We start from the raw sequence: 17,306 nt of genomic DNA, 5'->3' as shown, positions 1-17,306 counted from the left end.
GGGTGGCATGATGTTCGTTATATCTCCCCTACAGGTAAAAAAATTTATTCTCTTTTACAATCATGTCTGGCATTGAAGAAACAACAAAATATTTAGGGAGTAATATATTAAAATCATGACTATAATATGGAGGGGCTAAAAAGTTAAGAAAATGCTTTTGGGGGTGTTTCTTCATTACCTCCTCTGGAGAAAACTCAAACATGGGATGTAAGAAACATGTCTTCAAATTGTGTATGTCCAAAGAGGTCATGGGGAGTCTATAGTTCAAGGGAAGTAGTAAAACATGAAGACAAAAATAATGAAAGTGTTGAGGATGCTTTCAAAACTAACACATGACTAAAGCAACATGTATTTAGGAGACAAAAGATGAATAACTGTGTTAATAATAGGATATATGTTTCAGAGAAAATGTTTCCTGTTACAGAAAAAGATACTAGGGTAAAGGAATATACCTTTTAATCAGAGAGATTTTTCCAGAAAAATCTGATAAGAAGTCTAAGCACACAAGAACCAAAACTCAAGAAGGTAAGGCAAGGTCTATTAGAAATTTTTGCAATTACTAGTAGAAAGCATAAAGTTGGTTTATAAGATTTTCTTGAAGGTTAGAAATGTAAGAAAGAAATACCATGCCCCCTTGTGAAAACAGATGTTGAAAATTCATGTAAGTGGTTGATAAGATGCACAAACTGTCTGAGAGCCCTATAAATGAAAAATCAACAACACAATGTGATCATGTTGAGAAGGAACGGAAACCAAAATCCTTGGTGCACAGAAAATCCATTGTCTTTAACCAGATTTATCCAAGCGACTATGGAGACAGGTACTCACACAAGTATGGATCAAAAGGACCTACCCCTTTCTTGACACATCAAGGGTGTGAATATTCTGTTTCTCCACTCTTGGCTGAACCACCAACTCCTCACTATGAAGGCAATGGAATGGATGCCAAAGTGGAGGATATTTTTCGAATGGAAGAACTTCAATGTACGTCAGCAAAGGATGGTAGGGAGCCTGGAAAGTTTCCTTATTGTCTGAAGCTTGAAGACAAGGAAGAGAGTTTACAACCCCACTACATTTTAGATTCTCATTGGGTAGATCAATATAACTATCCCAGAGATGCAAGGTCTGAGAATGAGGGCACAAAGAAATAGAAGAGACATTTAGCCGACATGGATAGTGGGTACAGGTGGTACTCCTCAGAGCATAGTGAAATTTACCATGGTAGTGGCTAGAGTATTTCTCCCAAGCCAGTAGAATACATTGGAGAGAGATCACAGGGTGCAAGAGGAAAATAAGAAAGTTCTAAGGACGATGCAGTTCTAGGTATTGGTGGTGCCTTGGGGAAAGATGACGTAAGAAGAGATGAAAAATATGAATTGGAATTGAATCAATGAGATATTATGGAACTGGATGATAGAAACAATAGTGAAGATGATAATATTGGACAACCACCTGAATCAGAGTCTCACGATGATCCCAGGTCCTCGATTCAACCTAAGATTCCACTTGCACAATGAATGATTGATATGATACAAGGTTATAGAAGTGCCAATGAATTTGAGAGGCTTACCAAGATAGACGAAGGCACATATGGAGTTGTTTATAGATCTAAGGATAAGAAAACAAGGGAGATAGTTTCTCTGAAAAAGGTAAAAATGGAAAAAGAGAGATGGATTTTCGATGACTTCTCTAAGGGAGATAAATGTCTTTCTATCTTCCATCACTCAATGGATTTTTATGTGAATGAAGTAGTGGTAGTAAGCAACTTGGACAACGTTTTTATGGTGATGGAATACATGGAGCATGATCTAAAAGGACTTATGGAAACCATGAAAATTTCTTTCAGCTAGAGCGCAGTTAAATGTTTGATGTTGCATCTCTTTGAGGGTTTTAAATACCTTCATTGTAATTGGCTGCTCCATAGGTAAAAGTTCCTTATGTTTTCACTTACATTCTATATGTCCTTAAATGATGTGTATTGTGCATGCCATGTGTGACCTTGATATATTTTGTGTTGGGTTGTGTTATATTCTTTCCAAGACTAGCCCACGTAGTTAACCGAGAGGTTAGAACGGGGCAAGAGCCCCCCCTTTGTTGCGCCGATTGTGTAGCAGGTGGAGTCAAAGGGGGTTTGAGGGGTGTAGGTAACCCCACTCTATGGTGTCCAAGGCACTGCCCCAGAAAATTTTTGTTTCGAACCCTATATTAGGTTGGGAAAACCTACCTATGGTTTTTTGCATGTTTTTCGCACCTGGTTTTGGATGTGATGGTTTTGGGTCCATAGTTTTGGACGGATGGTTTTTGGTCCATGGTATTGGATGCTTTGACATGTATAAATATGTATTGTAACATTGAAAGGAACATAATAAAAAATCAAGCTAGTAGTCCTAGTTTTGAGATCTAGGGGAAAATCTCTGTGTAGGTGTTTAATGTGTTATGCTCTCGCATTGTTTATTTCTGTGTTTTAAAATTTGTATGCAGGTAATTTCTATACGGGATTAAAACCTACAGTTAGTATCAGAGCAATTTTGTCTTCAAGGGGACACCTTTGTTGCTAAGGGGTTTCAATCGAGCCTGTGGTACACCCTGTTCAGTGGGAGATCTGCTAGATCAAGTCTGGTAGTGAAAGAAGATGGCGAGCAATGGAATGATAGAGATGGAGAAATTTAATGGTCAGAGTTTTGAGTTATGGAAACTCAAGATGGAAGATTTGTTGGTGGATAAAGATCAGTGGATCTTGGTAGATCCTAGTACTAAACCAAGGTGAGCGTCTGATGAAGAACGGAAGAAGTCGGATCGGAAGGAAAAGAGCACAATACGATTGTGTGTCTCAAATTCAGTATTGCTGAATGTATCAGGGGAAGCTACAGCGAAGGCTTTGTGAGACAAGTTAGGGACTTTGTACCAATATAAGTCTCTGGTGAATAAATTGTTCCTACGGAAAAAAGCTGTATAACTTGAGGATGAAAGATGGAGACTCAGTGACAGAGCATCTAAATCAATTTAATAATATGGTAAGTCAGTTATCGTCTATTGATATCAAAATTTCAGATGAAGATAAGTGCATTAGTTTGTTGTGTTCTCTACCAGATTCATGGGATAGTCTAGTTATTGCAATAGGTAGCGATGAAACTACCTTGTAGTTTGATGAAATAGTCCCATCCTTGCTGACAAAGGAAATGAGACGGAAAAATATGGATAGCTAGAATGGTGATGCCTTGTCTATACAAGGACGGTCCCAGAACAGAAACAAAAATAAGTCATCGAGTGGGAGGTCTAAATCTAGAGGGAGATCTAAATCTCCAAGAAAACCTGTAAAGGTGGTGTGCTGGAAATGTGGAAAGGGAGGGCACTCCAAAAGGGACTGTAAATCTAAAGCTCCTGATAAAAGAAAGGGATCTGATGATGCTCCTGCAGAGGTGAAAACCACCTCAAATGAAGGTGGCGATGTGTACTTGGTTTCCTCAAGTACACATAAAGATCACGAGGCATGGTTGATTGACTCAGGTGCATCCTTTCACTTTACTCCCTATAGAGAGTGGTTCTGCAAGTATGAGAAATATGATGGTGATGATTTCTTCTTGGGGGATGACAGGAAGGCTAGAATTGTTGGTCGTGGAAAGGTAAAGTTGAATTTGCAAGGTGGAAGGGTTAGAACACTTCCGAGCATTCTACATATTCCTGCATTAGCCAGAAATCTGATTTTTGTAAGCAAGCTAGATGATGCAGGTGTAAAAATAGTGTTCGAGAAGGATACCTGCAACATGGTTCCAGGGGCACTGGTATTAATGCAGGTAGTTCGAACTGGAACTCTATACAAGTTGCAATGTAGCATTGTTGTTGATGGGTGCGACAGTTCTGTGTTTCCTAAAAGTGCAGCAGAAAATCTAATGGTCCCTCGAGAGAAGACCATGCTATGGCATCAAAGGCTTGGACATATTGGAGAGAAGGGGCTTCGAATACTTGATGGTAAAGGTATGGTAGAAGGTTTGAGTAATAGCTCTCTGGATTTTTATTTCTGTGAAAATTGTGTATATGGGAAGCAAAATTGGGAGAGTTTCCCTTCTGGTGGTAAGAGGGAGAAACAGATATTAGAGCTTGTGCACAGTGATGTGTTTGGACCTATGAAGGTTCCATCACAAGGTAATTCTATGTACTATGTATCCTTTATAGATGGCTTCTCAAGAAATACATGGATATATTTCCTTAAGAAGAAATTTAATGTCTTTGACAGGTTTAAAGAATTTAAGTCTCTGGTGGAAAACCAAACAAAGAAGAAGATAAAGGTGTTGAGGATAGATAACGGTGGAGAGTTTTGCAGTAAGGAATTTGAAGAATTATGTAAGAAGTGTGGTATAGCATGACATAATACTACTCCATACACACCTGAGCAAAATGGAGTTGCAAAAAGAATGAACAAGACGTTGATGGAAAGGGAAAGAAGCATGCTCAGTGGTGCCAGGTTAGGATAGGAAATCTAGGTAGAGGCGGTGGAGAAAACATGTTACCTGGTCAACAGATCACCTTCATAAACATTGGAGAATAAGACTCCACAAGACGTATGGATTGGTAAGAAACCTTCTCTTTCAAATCTATGGGTATTTGGATGTGATGAATATGTACATGTTCCAAAGGAGAAACGAACCAAGTTGGATAGTAAATTTGAAAAGCGCATCTTTATTGGGTATAAGGATGGTTTAAATGGTTATAAGCTTTGGAACCCAGTAACAAGGAAGGTTGTGTACAACCGAGATGTGGTGTTCAGAGAGGTAAAATATGTTATTAAACATGAAGTCCAACCAAAGGAACCTGAGATGATAGAGTTTGAGCTAAAGGAAGAAGAATCAGACTCTACAGTAGAGGAGGAATGAGAAGATGAAGATCCACAAACTCTGGGTGTGAGAAGATCAGTTCGAGAAAGAAGGTAGCCAGAAAGGTATAGTCCATCTGCTTTCTGTTCAAATTTTTCTTTATCTATTACTTATGATGATCCCAGAACTTTGAAGGAAGTAGTAGATTGAGAGGATGGAAAGCTCTAGAAAGAGGCCATGGTTGATGAAATGTCATATTTGCACAAAAATGAGGCTTGGGATCTGGTGGAGTTACCGGCTGGAAGGAAACCCATTGTCAGCAAATGGGTGTTCAAGAAGAAGACAAATGCAGAAGGAGAGGCACAAAAATACCAAGCTTGGTTGGTAGAAAAAGGTTATTCCCAAGTGCTGGGAACTGATTTTGGTGATATTTTTTCTCCTGTTGCCAAGATAACTTCTATTAGATTACTTTTATTTTTTTGGTTGCTTTTGATTTTGAGGAAGAATAGATGGATGTGAAGACAACATTTCTTCACAGGGATCTGGAAGAATAGATCTACCTAAAATAACCTAGACGCTTTGTGGTGAAGGGTAAGAAAGAAATGGTATGCAAGTTAAAGAAGTCTTTGCATGGGTTAGAACGGTCTCTAAGGATGTGGTATCAAAAATTTGATACATTTATACAGGGACTTGGCTTCACCAGAAACAAAGCATATCATTGTGTGTATTTTAAATTAATTGGTGAACGTGTTATTTATCTGGTCTTGTATGTGGATGATATGTTGCTGGTTGGAAATGACAAAGAAATTATCCAGGATTTGAAGACACTTTTGTCCTCTAAATTCGACATGAAAGATATTGGGGCTACAAACTATATTTTGGGCATGGAAATTAAAAGAGATCGGACAAAGAGGAAGCTCTCATTAAACTAGAGGAAGTATATTGAGACAATATTGTAGAGGTTTAATATGCAGGATAGTAAACTAGTGAAGGTTCCTATTCCTGTAGGTGTAAAGTTATCTGTTGAACGGTGTCCCAAGACACAAGAAAAGGAAGAGGACATGTCCCATGCTCCATATGCAAGTGCAGTTGGCAGCCTAATGTATGCGATGGTCTATACTAGACTAGACATTTCACATCTAGTGGGAGTATTGAGCAGGTTTATGTCAAAACTAGGTAAGGAACACTCGACAATAGTGAAGCGGGTTTTCAAGTATTTGCATGGCACTAGGGATTATGGTTTGTGCTACCAAGGAAGACCAGGATTGGATAAAATGTTGGATATTTGTGGCTTTGTTGATGCATACTAGGTTTGAGATCTGGATCAGAGAAGATCTATAAGTGGGTATGTGTTTAACCTATTTGGAGGTGTAGTCAGTTGGATTAGCAAGAAACAATCTGTAGTGGCACGATCAATTATAGAGGAAGAATACATGGCAGCCACTCATGCAAGCAAGGAAGCAGTTTGGTTGCAAATATTGTGTTCAAGTATGGGATTAGTACGGGGAGCTATAAGGATAGACTGTGATAGCCAAAGTACAATTTTCTTGGCAAGCAACCCTGCATATCATTCAAAGACAAAGAACATTTATGTTCAATATCACTTTGTGAGGGAAATGATAGAAGACAAAAAGGTATTGCTGGTAAAGGTGGACACTGTGAAGAATACTGCAGATGCATTAACAAAATTTGTGAGCTTTCAGAAGTTCTCTTGGGGTAGAGAAATAATTGGCATTGCGGGGCTAGATAAATGCCTATGTTATCTTGTGGCCCCCTATAGAAAGAAAGCAAAAAATGGGAAAATGTTGGGTTGTGTTATATTCTTTCCAAGACTGGCCCACATAGTTAAATGAGGGGTTATAAGGGGGCAAGAGCCTCTCCTTTGTTGCACCGATTGTGTAGTGGGGGGATTGACAGGGGGTTTGAGGGGTCTAGGTAACCCCATTCTATAGAGTTTTGGACCCTATATTAGGTTGGGTGGACCTACTTATGGTTTTGTGCATGTCTTTCACACATGGTTTTAGACACAATGGTTTTGGGTCCATGGTTTTGGACGCAATCTAAGAATATGAAGTTGTCTATAGATCTAAGAATAATAAAACAAGGGAGATAGTCGCTCCTTAAAAGGTAAAAATGGAAAAAGAGAGAGATGGATTTCTGATGACTTCTCTAAGGAAGATAAATGTCTTTTTATCATTCCATCACTCAACAATTGTTGATGTGAAGGAAGTAGTGGTAATAAGCAACATGGACAACATTTTTATGATGATGGAATACATGGAGCATGATCTAAAACAACTTATGGAAACCATGAAAATTCTTTCAGCTACAGCGAAGTTAAATGTTTGATGTTGCATCTCTTTGAGGGTTTTAAATACCTTCATGGTAATTGGGTGTTGCATAGGTACAAGTTCCTTATGTTTTCCCTTACATTCTCTATTGTTTTTAAATGATGTGTATTGTGCATTCCATGTGTTCCCTTGATTTATTTTGTGTTGGGTTGTGTTATATTCTTCCCGAGACTAGCCCACGTAGTTAACTGGGGGGTTAGAAAAGGGGTAGAGCCCCCCCTTTGTTGCATCGATTGTGTAGCGGGGGGAGTCACAGGGGGTTTGAGGGGTGCAAGTAACCCCACTCTATGGAGTTCAGGGCAGTGCCCTGGAATATTTTGGTTTTGGACCATATATTAGGTTGGGCAAACCTACCTATGGTTTTGTGCATGTTTTTCACACATGGCTTTGGACACGATGGTTTTGTTTCCATGGTTTTGGATGCGATGGTTTTCGGTCCACGGTATTGGATGCTTTGACATGTATAAATATCTATTGTAACATTGAAAGGAACATAATGAAAAATCAAGCTAGTAGTCCGAGGTTTGTGATCCAGGGGAAAATCATTGTGTATATGTGTTTAATGTGTTATGCTCTCACATTGTTTATTTTCTGTGTTCTACAATTTATATGAAGGTAATTTCTGTACGGGGTTAAAATCTACATTTGGTTAGGTGCTTTCTTGGTCTATTTATCGAAGATAACATACAAGAAGCATATTCTCCATGCCATTTGTGCACTTGATATATTTTTTTAGGTTCTTTCTTCGTCTATTTATCGAAGATAAGATACAAGGAGTCTTATAGGTTTTTTACGGAAATCGATGTTGAATGCAACTATCTACTTTGTTTATTTTTCCTAGGGACATGAAGACTTCAAATATTCTTCTAAACAATTGTGGTGAATGTAAGATATGTGACTTTGGTTTGGCTAGTCAGTATGGAAGTCCTTTGAAACCTTATACACCAATGGTTGTCACCTCAAGGTAGCTTAATAAGTTTTTTAATATATAGTTGTGTGGCTTGCATATTGGTTTTCTACAATTCAAAATCTTGTTGAACATTTAATGACCATACCAAATACAATTTTCACCATTTTTAATTTAATAATGTGGATTACTTGTTACTAATTTCTTGCAGATATGAAAAACGATAAGCTAGTCAAAATTTAATTACTTTAGTGTTGATTCAATGGTTGATTCTTTTTATACTCCATAAATGACAAGATCAAATTAAGTTGATGAAATAAATGGAAGTATTTCCAACATCTTCTATGGGTTTTCTTTTCTAATCTAGAAATGATGTTCAAGTTCATTTAATGAAATAGTTGGGATTATTTTTCAACCAGCTTCCAAAGCTTACAATTTTTGTAGAAATTTAATAGTTCTTGGAAATATTGACAACAATTGATTGACCTAAAACCCTTGGTGGCTGTGTTTCCCTTGGGAAGTTCTTTCTAGACATCTGAAGTCTATTACATAGTTTAGTGGAGGGAATTTCTCCGTAGAAATTTGAAGTCTATTGTAGAGTTTAGTGTAGGTCTTTTTTCCTATCTTGTAGGTAGATTTACAACAAAATATCCTTATAATAAACGAAATTTATGGCCACTTCGGGATAGTTTTATTCTAGATGATGATGATGGTATTAAACCCCAGGTAAGATAGAAAAAAATAAAATAATGGTATGCAAAGAGCGAGAAAAATAAGAAGCACAAGTACCCCTTGTTCTAGCCAATGAAGTAGATTAACATAGTTACCAATCAAACGAGAAAGTGAACTGGTACCCATTTTTTTTAGGTAGCAAAAAATCACACGATTTTGAAAAGTGGTGATGCCAGAATACACTTTTTTTTTAACCATATTTTTGGCACTTTAAATTTTCTTATGTATCAAGTATGAACATTTTTTTTTTGATGTTAGTGATTTTCATGCTGATTTTTACAAGTGTTGATGCATCATCAACACATTTTTTTAAATGTTCGTGATTTTCATGATGATTTTGAAAAGTTTTGATTCAACAACACATTTTTTTAGGGAGCTTATTTTTGACACTTTAAATTTTTTTATGTATCAAATCTGAACATTTTTTTTGGTTAATGATTTTCATCTTGATTTTGAAAAGTGTTGATGAGAATCAACTCTTTTTGTTTAGAGGGCTTAGTTTTTACACTTCAATTTTTTTAATGAATTAAGTGTGGATACCTTTTTTTTAAATGTTAGTGATTTCAAGTTAGTAATAAAACATAAAAAAAAAAAAAAAAGGCGACAAAAAAATCAAATACAAAAGAATATATTAAAAAAAAACAAAAAACCTATACAAATGTAAAAGAAATATAAAATGTAAAAATAAAACATAAAACATGACACACAAAAAAAAAGAAGAAAAAACATGTTAGTAATAGAACATAAAAATAAAAAATAAACAAACATGAAAAAAATAAAAAACAAACAAACATGAAAAAAATAAAAAACATAAAAATAAAAATAAAAAACATGACAAAAAAATCAAAAAACATAAAACATAAAACATGTTAGTAACAAAAAATAAAAATAAAAATAACAAAACATGAAAAAAAAATCAAATACAAAAAATATATATAAAAAAAGGAAAAAAACAAAAAACCTATAAAACTTAAAAAAGAGCAAAATTAACTCATAAAAATAAAAAAATGGAATTAAAAATTAATGAAAAAAACAAAAATAAATAAAAATGGTATAAAAAGTTAAATAAATAAATGATTTTTTTCCAAAAAATGTATATATAATTTAAAGAAAACAAATTGATCTACAAAAAAAATCTAAAAACATATTTTTTTAAGCTAATAATAATAATAATAATAATAAATCATTACAAAAAAACTTAAAATAATTAAAATTAAAAATAAAATTAAAAAAATAAAAATTTTTATTTTTAACTAAAATTAAAAATACTTTTTTTTTTAATTAAATAATTTAAAGAAACAAAATAAAAATTAAAAGATAAAATAAAAATAAAAATTAAGATTTAAAAAAAAAAAATTAAAATTATAAGAATAAAGAAATAACATTAGAAAAAAATAACAATTTTTTTTTTATGAAATTAAGAAACAAAATTTAAAAAAAATCATTAAAAAAATTTCAAAACGATTAAAGAATAAAAAAAATTAAAAATTAAAAAAAAATAAAAATTCAAAAAAAACAATTCAAAAAAAGGACATCTAAAAAAAAAATATAAAAAAAAAATTCAAAAAGCACAATTTAATTGTAACATTTAATATGAGAGAACTAATATTATAAAAGTTGTAGCATTAATTATATTCGTTGTACCATTATTTCTGCATGTATGAAGATTTAAAAATGACTTATGCCAATTCAACTTAAGTTAAACCTAATTTTTGTGCGGGAAACAATATATTGGTAGTGTGAAGTTGTCCGAGAAATTCTTTATTTTATTGAACCCATAAACAATAATATACTGTGTTAGGTCTGCCTTTAGTAATCTTTGGTAGCTGTAGTGAAATATTCATACTTGAAAATATATGAGGAAATATGTATTAGAAAAAGATAAGGAATGTGTGCTCTTGATATCAGCAAACCTGACTGCAGGTCGCACTTGCCCCAGATTGGATTGACCACAGATCCAAAGGTAAAAACCCACGAGTTTCTCCACTCTTATTCTATGAGCATTACAAATGACACAAAAGTATCTTAAAAATAAATAAATAATTTTAAATACAAACTTACGATAGAAGCTTAGTTTAAAAGATGATATAAAATTTGGTCAAAACGAATCAATGATTGGTGAACATGATTTACCATGCCATCATTCACATGCTCACTTACTTAGCACTGCATTCATTTGTTTTGTTTTCTATTTGATTGTAATTGGCTATAAAACCCAGTCTTGTAACATAATTCCAATTGCAATTAAATTTGTAACTAAAATTTTTTACAAGAAAGAAAGAAGAAAGAAATTATTTTAATGTCCACCAGGCTAAAGATAGCCTATGGGACAGATTTCTTCTTCGTCTTCTTGATGTATTTGGCCTTTTTCCTGTGACGCTTCAAAATAAATGTTCCTAGCTTCTCCACAAACCCCTCGCTAAATAGATTATCCCAAGAGCTAGCTACAAGCATATTTGCATAACTTTCCATGTTTTCGTTGAAGGCCTCACATTCTAAAATGATATTTTTTTATTTTTCCAATTTTCTGGAAGAACAAAAAAATCATACTCTTTCCTCCCACACTTCCCTTGGCCTTTTCCAGTGCCCTGTTTCACAACGGAGTTGATAAGAATTAGTCCTTAACTAAGCAATAAAAATTTTGGCTCTTAAGAGATATTGGCCTCTATGTATGCTTTTGGTTGATGACTATGGATGGGATTAAACACTTCAATATAGTAATTTTTCTTTCTTCCTAGCTCCTTATCCCAAGTACATTTGTGTAACTTTTCCATAACAAAAGATTTTGTCTCTTTGTTGTTTATGGGACACACTTTCAAGCAAATACCCCATTTACTAAACCATTTGTTATTTTGCTGCATCCAATTTTTTTTGCTCTTGCACAATATATCACTAAAGACAAACTTGGGCCATCTACCTTCTTCCATTTGCTCAATTTTTCTTAAATACCTTCTGACTCGCACCATAGCAATTGCTTCAATAGGAGTAGTCCCTGTTTCACTTAACAAGATATCATAAGGAACTGCACTTGTAATCTTAAATTTGCTTGTAATCAAACACTTCTGAATTTTCTCAATTTGTCTCCACTACATGTTGGATGTACTACTAACCCACAGTTCACAACCATAGCGAATCACCAGAATCACTAGAAGCCCAAAAAGAGTTTGAGTGGTTTTCTAGTTCCATAACTCTCCCTCTCTACACCTATTTTTTAGAAGCATAAAATGATTTCCAACCCCCGAAAGTTCTTTTCTTTCTACATTCGTAGCCTCCCCGCCTGCCCGCCCAGATCCCGAGCCAACAGCCAAGATGACATTGGCTGGGGGCCCCGGTTGGGAGGGGAGAAGAGGGGATGGGGGTATGGGGGGGATGGGTGTAAGCTGAGGAGTGGGGGAGGGTACGAGAGCACCAAGGGTGGGGACAACAAAGGGGAGCAAGGGTTGTGGTATTTTGTAATTGTTTATTTTTTTATTTGTTTTTAATTATTTATTATTTATTTTTTTAATTGTTTAGTTTTAATTTTTTTAATTTCTTTAATTTTTAAATTTAACTTTTTTTAATTTTAATTTTAATTTTCTTGTTTTTTGTTTTTTTTTAATTACCTTTTGTTTTTTAAATTTAAATATTTTTTTATTTTAATTTTTAAATTTTTTTTTTTTGTTTTTATTTTAAATTTTTTTGTAATTTAACTTTTAAAAATATAATTTTTTGAAAAAACTATATATATATTCAATTTTTTTTTCAATTTTTTTAAATTGTTTTGAATTCTTTTGTTTTTATTTTTAATTTAATTATTTATTATTTATTTTTTAATATTTCATAATTATTTAACATTTTTTAAATGATGCTTTTATTTTATAACTTTTTTTTTTACAACTTAAAAAATGGTTTTTTGTTTTTTTATTATATATATGATGATGATAGTTAACGTCCACTAAGACCAAACATTGGTCTGTTGGACCTAAAGAAACAAATTATTTATTTTGATTTAAGATTTTATTCTTATGCTCAAAAAGCTTGGAGAGAAGCCTCCCGAGCTCACTATAATTTTGACATTGTAAAAGGTTAGGAAGATCAATATTGTAACAAAGATTGTGAAATTGAGATCTAATGTGGTTGTACGCAGGGCACTCTAAGAGGAACTCGTTTTCATCCTTGATGTTCCTATTCTCACATATATGGCAGATCCTTTCCATCCATGGTATTTTAGGAACTGCCCAACCACCTGTTTCACTATGGAGCTCATGAGAATTCATTCTAATCTTTGCTATATTAATTTTCTTCTTTGAGCTAGTTAAAGTAGAGAGATACTTGATCTTCTAGGTTGGGGTTGATGACCTTCTTATAATAACTTAATTTTCTTTTAGCCGATAAATCTTTCTCACACCACATTTTCTCTTTGAACTTAGAAGTAACAATATCTTTAATGTTATTAATGTTTTGCAATGCATCATTATAATTGATCTCCCAATAGTTTAACCAGGCCCTTGTGTCTTTATGCCACCCCTGATTGAGCCTTAGGTGGTTTTGGATAGAATTTAAAGCTATCTTAGGAAGTCTATGATCATTTATGTTATTAAGTTTTTGCTTGTACAATAGAAACCTAATCATAGCTAGGCTCTCAATAGGGGAAAGACCTGCTTCTATAAGGAGAATAGGATAGGGTGTATTGCTTTTAATTTTCATGCTATAAGTTATAAAACGCTTCTGGATTTGCTCAATCTTTCTTCATGAGTCTCTGGAGATGCTGCAACCCCAAAGCTTATAGCCATATAAGATAACATGAGTGACTAAAGTTTCAAAGAGGAACTTCTTTTTATCCCACATTACAAGGTTTGCTGTTTTACAATTCTTTTCAAGACTAAAATAAGCTTTCCACCCCCCATTAATCCTTTTCTCAATGCTATGGTTCCACTTGAGCTTGTGATGAATATCAATTCTTAGGTACTTGTAAGAAAACACTTCCTCCAAGTTGTTATTTTCATACATAAAATTAGTGTAAGTGTCCTTCTTGGATTTGATAATCGTTACTTTTGTTTTGTCAGTGTTAACAGTCATACCCATGGTAGAGCAGAAATCCCTAAGAAGCCTGAGTTGCTTATCGAGATCAGATGGGAACCTTGCAAAAAGAACAATATCGTCAGCATAGAGAAGAAGGGTGACGACTATCCCACTAACATTGTGCCATCACATCCTGCTTCCTCTAAATAGCCTTCGAGCTTATCGATGTAAATGCCAAATAGGGTAGGGTAGAGGGGGCAACCTTGTTTAACTCCAATGTTACACTTAATATCTTTCAACCACCCCTCATTGTTTTACTCTGATGTTAGTCTTATATTTTCTTATTTTTTTATTTTTTTTAAAGTTTTCATTACAATGGGTTGAGCTCACCTACATTGTGTGTCAATTTGATAGTTGACTTTTAATTTTTTTTCACAATGTATCAAGTTGTCTTAGGCTAAGATTTTAAAATTGTTATACATTTAACATTTTAAAAAATTACTCTTGGTATAATAACTCTTTCATTGAGGTTTTCATTTATAAAGTTTTTTTAGTCATAAAATTTTTCCATAATGTCATGCTTAAAATATTTTGAAAATTTAAGATTGTTTTGTAGTCATAATCTTTGGTTTTAATTCCATGGTTGAAAAATTGTCAAGATTTTTAATGTTTTTCTAAGTCGTGATATTTTATCTTTAATGTTATGGTTGAAAACATTTATAAATATTTTTTCTTAGCACCATGCTTGAAAATTGTTGGAATTTTAAAGTTTCTCAAAGAAGTGATATTTTAAATTTAATATCATGCTTAAAAATCATTGGAATTTTAAGCGTTTTCAAAGATGTGATATTTTATAGTTAATGTCATGCTTGGGAATCATAAAAATTTAATGTTTTTCAATATCACGATATTCAATTTTTAACGTCATTAATAAAAAATGTTGAAAATGTACCTTTCAAAAGAAAACATTATTTCGGCATCAACACTTTTCGATTTCAAGGTGTTTTTTGCACCAAACAAAACGGATTTGATTGTTTTTTACTGTTATTTTTAAAAAATATTGAAAATTTAATCTGAACCAAAAAAAAGAAAAAAAATAAAAAAAGAAAAAAACAAACAAAAACCAAAACAAAAGAAAACATTATTCTGGCATCAACACTTTTCGATTTCAAGGTGCTTTTTCATGTTTTTTCTGGGATTTTTGGGTTCAACTACCCAATTTGAGGTAATAGTTACCATTTGGTTGGTAACTATGTTGATTGTATTAAGAAAATTTTGTCACAGTCTCCAACCAAGAAGGCAGACTAGAAAGACCAAGAAGACTGTAACTTTGATGGGTTATTATTAAAGGATCTAGCCAGTGGGTTAGAGGATGCAATGACCTCTTGAATGAGGAAAGGAATATCTAGTAACATGTCAGTTTATTTAGGAATTCATGGAAAAATTGTATAGCTAAACAAGTTAGCATGCATATCAGCTGAATCATGTGAGTTTCCTATAAAAGGAGAAAAATTGATCTTGAGTATTTTAATCGAGAAGCCCTTAGATATAATCTTAATTTGGACAATACTGTAAACAAGAAAACTCACATAAGAGCAAAAATAAATATCCTTACTGTAGGATGGAGATTTGAGTTCAAATCTCGAAGGGGACATCATGATGTTCGTTATATCTGCCCTACAAATCAGAATTATTATTCTCTTTTGATAGCATTTTTGGCATGGAAGCAAAAACAAAAGACTTAGGGAGTTATATATGGAAATCATGATGATAATGTGGAGGGACTAGCAAGTCAAGAAAATGTTTTTGGGCATGTTTCTTCATTTTCTCCTCTGCAAAAAACTCAATCATGGGTTGTAAGAAACATGTCTTAAAATGGTGTATGTCCAAATAGGTCAAGGAGAGTCTATAGTTATAGGGAAGTAGTAAAACATGAAAACAACAATCATGAAACTATTGAGGATGCTTTCAAAACTGATACAACACTAGAGCAACAGGTATTTAGGAGACAAAAGATGCATACTTGTGTCAATAAGAGGATACCTGTTTCATAGAAAATGTCTGCTTTTACAAAAAAAGATACTATGATAAAGGAATATTACATTCAATCAAAGAGATTTTCCTAGAAGAATGTGATGAGAAGTGCAAGTGCAGAAGGACCGAAAGTCAAAAATTCAAGGCAAGGTCTATTAGCAATTTATGAGGTTGGTAGTAGAAAGCATAAAGTTCAAAAGTGATGAATGGTATTAAGAAATTGAAATAAACATATATATAGCTGTTGTAGATTTTATTCTGTTAGGATAATTCACATCATTTGAGGAAGATATAAACCAGAAAGATTTAGTTTTCAAAAGTGAGGAATGGTATTAAGCAATTGAAATAAGCATAGGTATAGTTGTTGTAGAATTAATTGGGGAGGAATTTAATATCACACACAATATGATTGATATAATTTCCATGGGCTCTATTGCAACATAAAATGACAAAAAACATTACAACCATCACACCAGGCTGCCAAGAAAAATGACTTAAAAAAAACAGACATGGGCATATTGATACAAACAACTAACATGAAATATGATTCAAGAAATACAATTGGTTCAAGACTATATTGTAAATATCGCCAAGAATTTTACAAAAAGAACTTTATATCAAAGTAAAAAATTGGAAAACTAGATAACCCAAAATGATATTGTGGTTGGGTATAATGAGGAGGTTGTGTTTGGGCCTTGAGCTTTGCCCGTTCAAAGTCATTTGCTAATATTTTAATGGGAAATAAGTGCATAAATTTTTGTATTATGTGATCTACAACCCCTTCTTGCTTCAAGAATTAATATTCTAAATGCTGATAATTTATAAAAAGTTAATGTTTTCTAGACAAAGGGAATAAAACAAAACTAAAGCTGCAAGTACAATGTTGAAACTACTAAGCATTCACTCAATTGACATATTGCAACGCAAATCAATAGGATAATGAAAGGGGAGTTTACTTTACTTTTAACACCATGTTATTTCTCTCACTGCAATTGTAACATATCACATTTCTCTTCATCTATGCTCATTCTGCATATGTTATTGCCTTACGATGTTCCTTTGCAACATTTCGTGCAATTTCTAGTTTATAATAGTATGAAAAGAATCTTAACCATGGATATTCACCACCAATTTACTGTATATATTATTAACCCGTGAATGTGATTTTTTATAATACCTTGGGCCAATAAAATGGCTTATCAATAATACATACCCAAAACATATAACTTATTTCACGATCAAAATATTTTATTGTAATATGAAAATATTCTCAATCATGGATATTCACCCACTTTACCATGGATATTATTAACTTGTAAATAGGCTTTGTTACAATACCATGGGCGAACACCATGGCTTATCAATACCACATTCTCAAAAAACATAACTTATTTCACAATCAAAATATCATATAACAATATGACAATATTCTTAACCATTGATATTCACCCCCACTTTTCCATTTATATT

The 17,306-nt window shown here is 33.3% G+C and overlaps 1 pseudogene; it reads left to right on the top strand.

Annotated features, from left to right (window-relative positions):
- The first annotated feature begins 677 nt into the window (after nt 1-677).
- LOC149159074 (uncharacterized) lies at nt 678-8,296 on the top strand (annotated as a pseudogene).
- The last annotated feature ends 9,010 nt before the right edge of the window (nt 8,297-17,306 follow it).

The sequence above is a fragment of the Pinus tabuliformis genome, chromosome 5_2 (genome assembly GCF_031772625.1).
Source record: "Pinus tabuliformis cultivar Carrire ecotype Pingquan chromosome 5_2, CPIR1, whole genome shotgun sequence".
Lineage (NCBI taxonomy): Eukaryota > Viridiplantae > Streptophyta > Pinopsida > Pinales > Pinaceae > Pinus > Pinus tabuliformis.
Note: the sequence above shows the minus strand (reverse complement) of the source record. Positions and strands in the feature narration are given on the sequence as shown.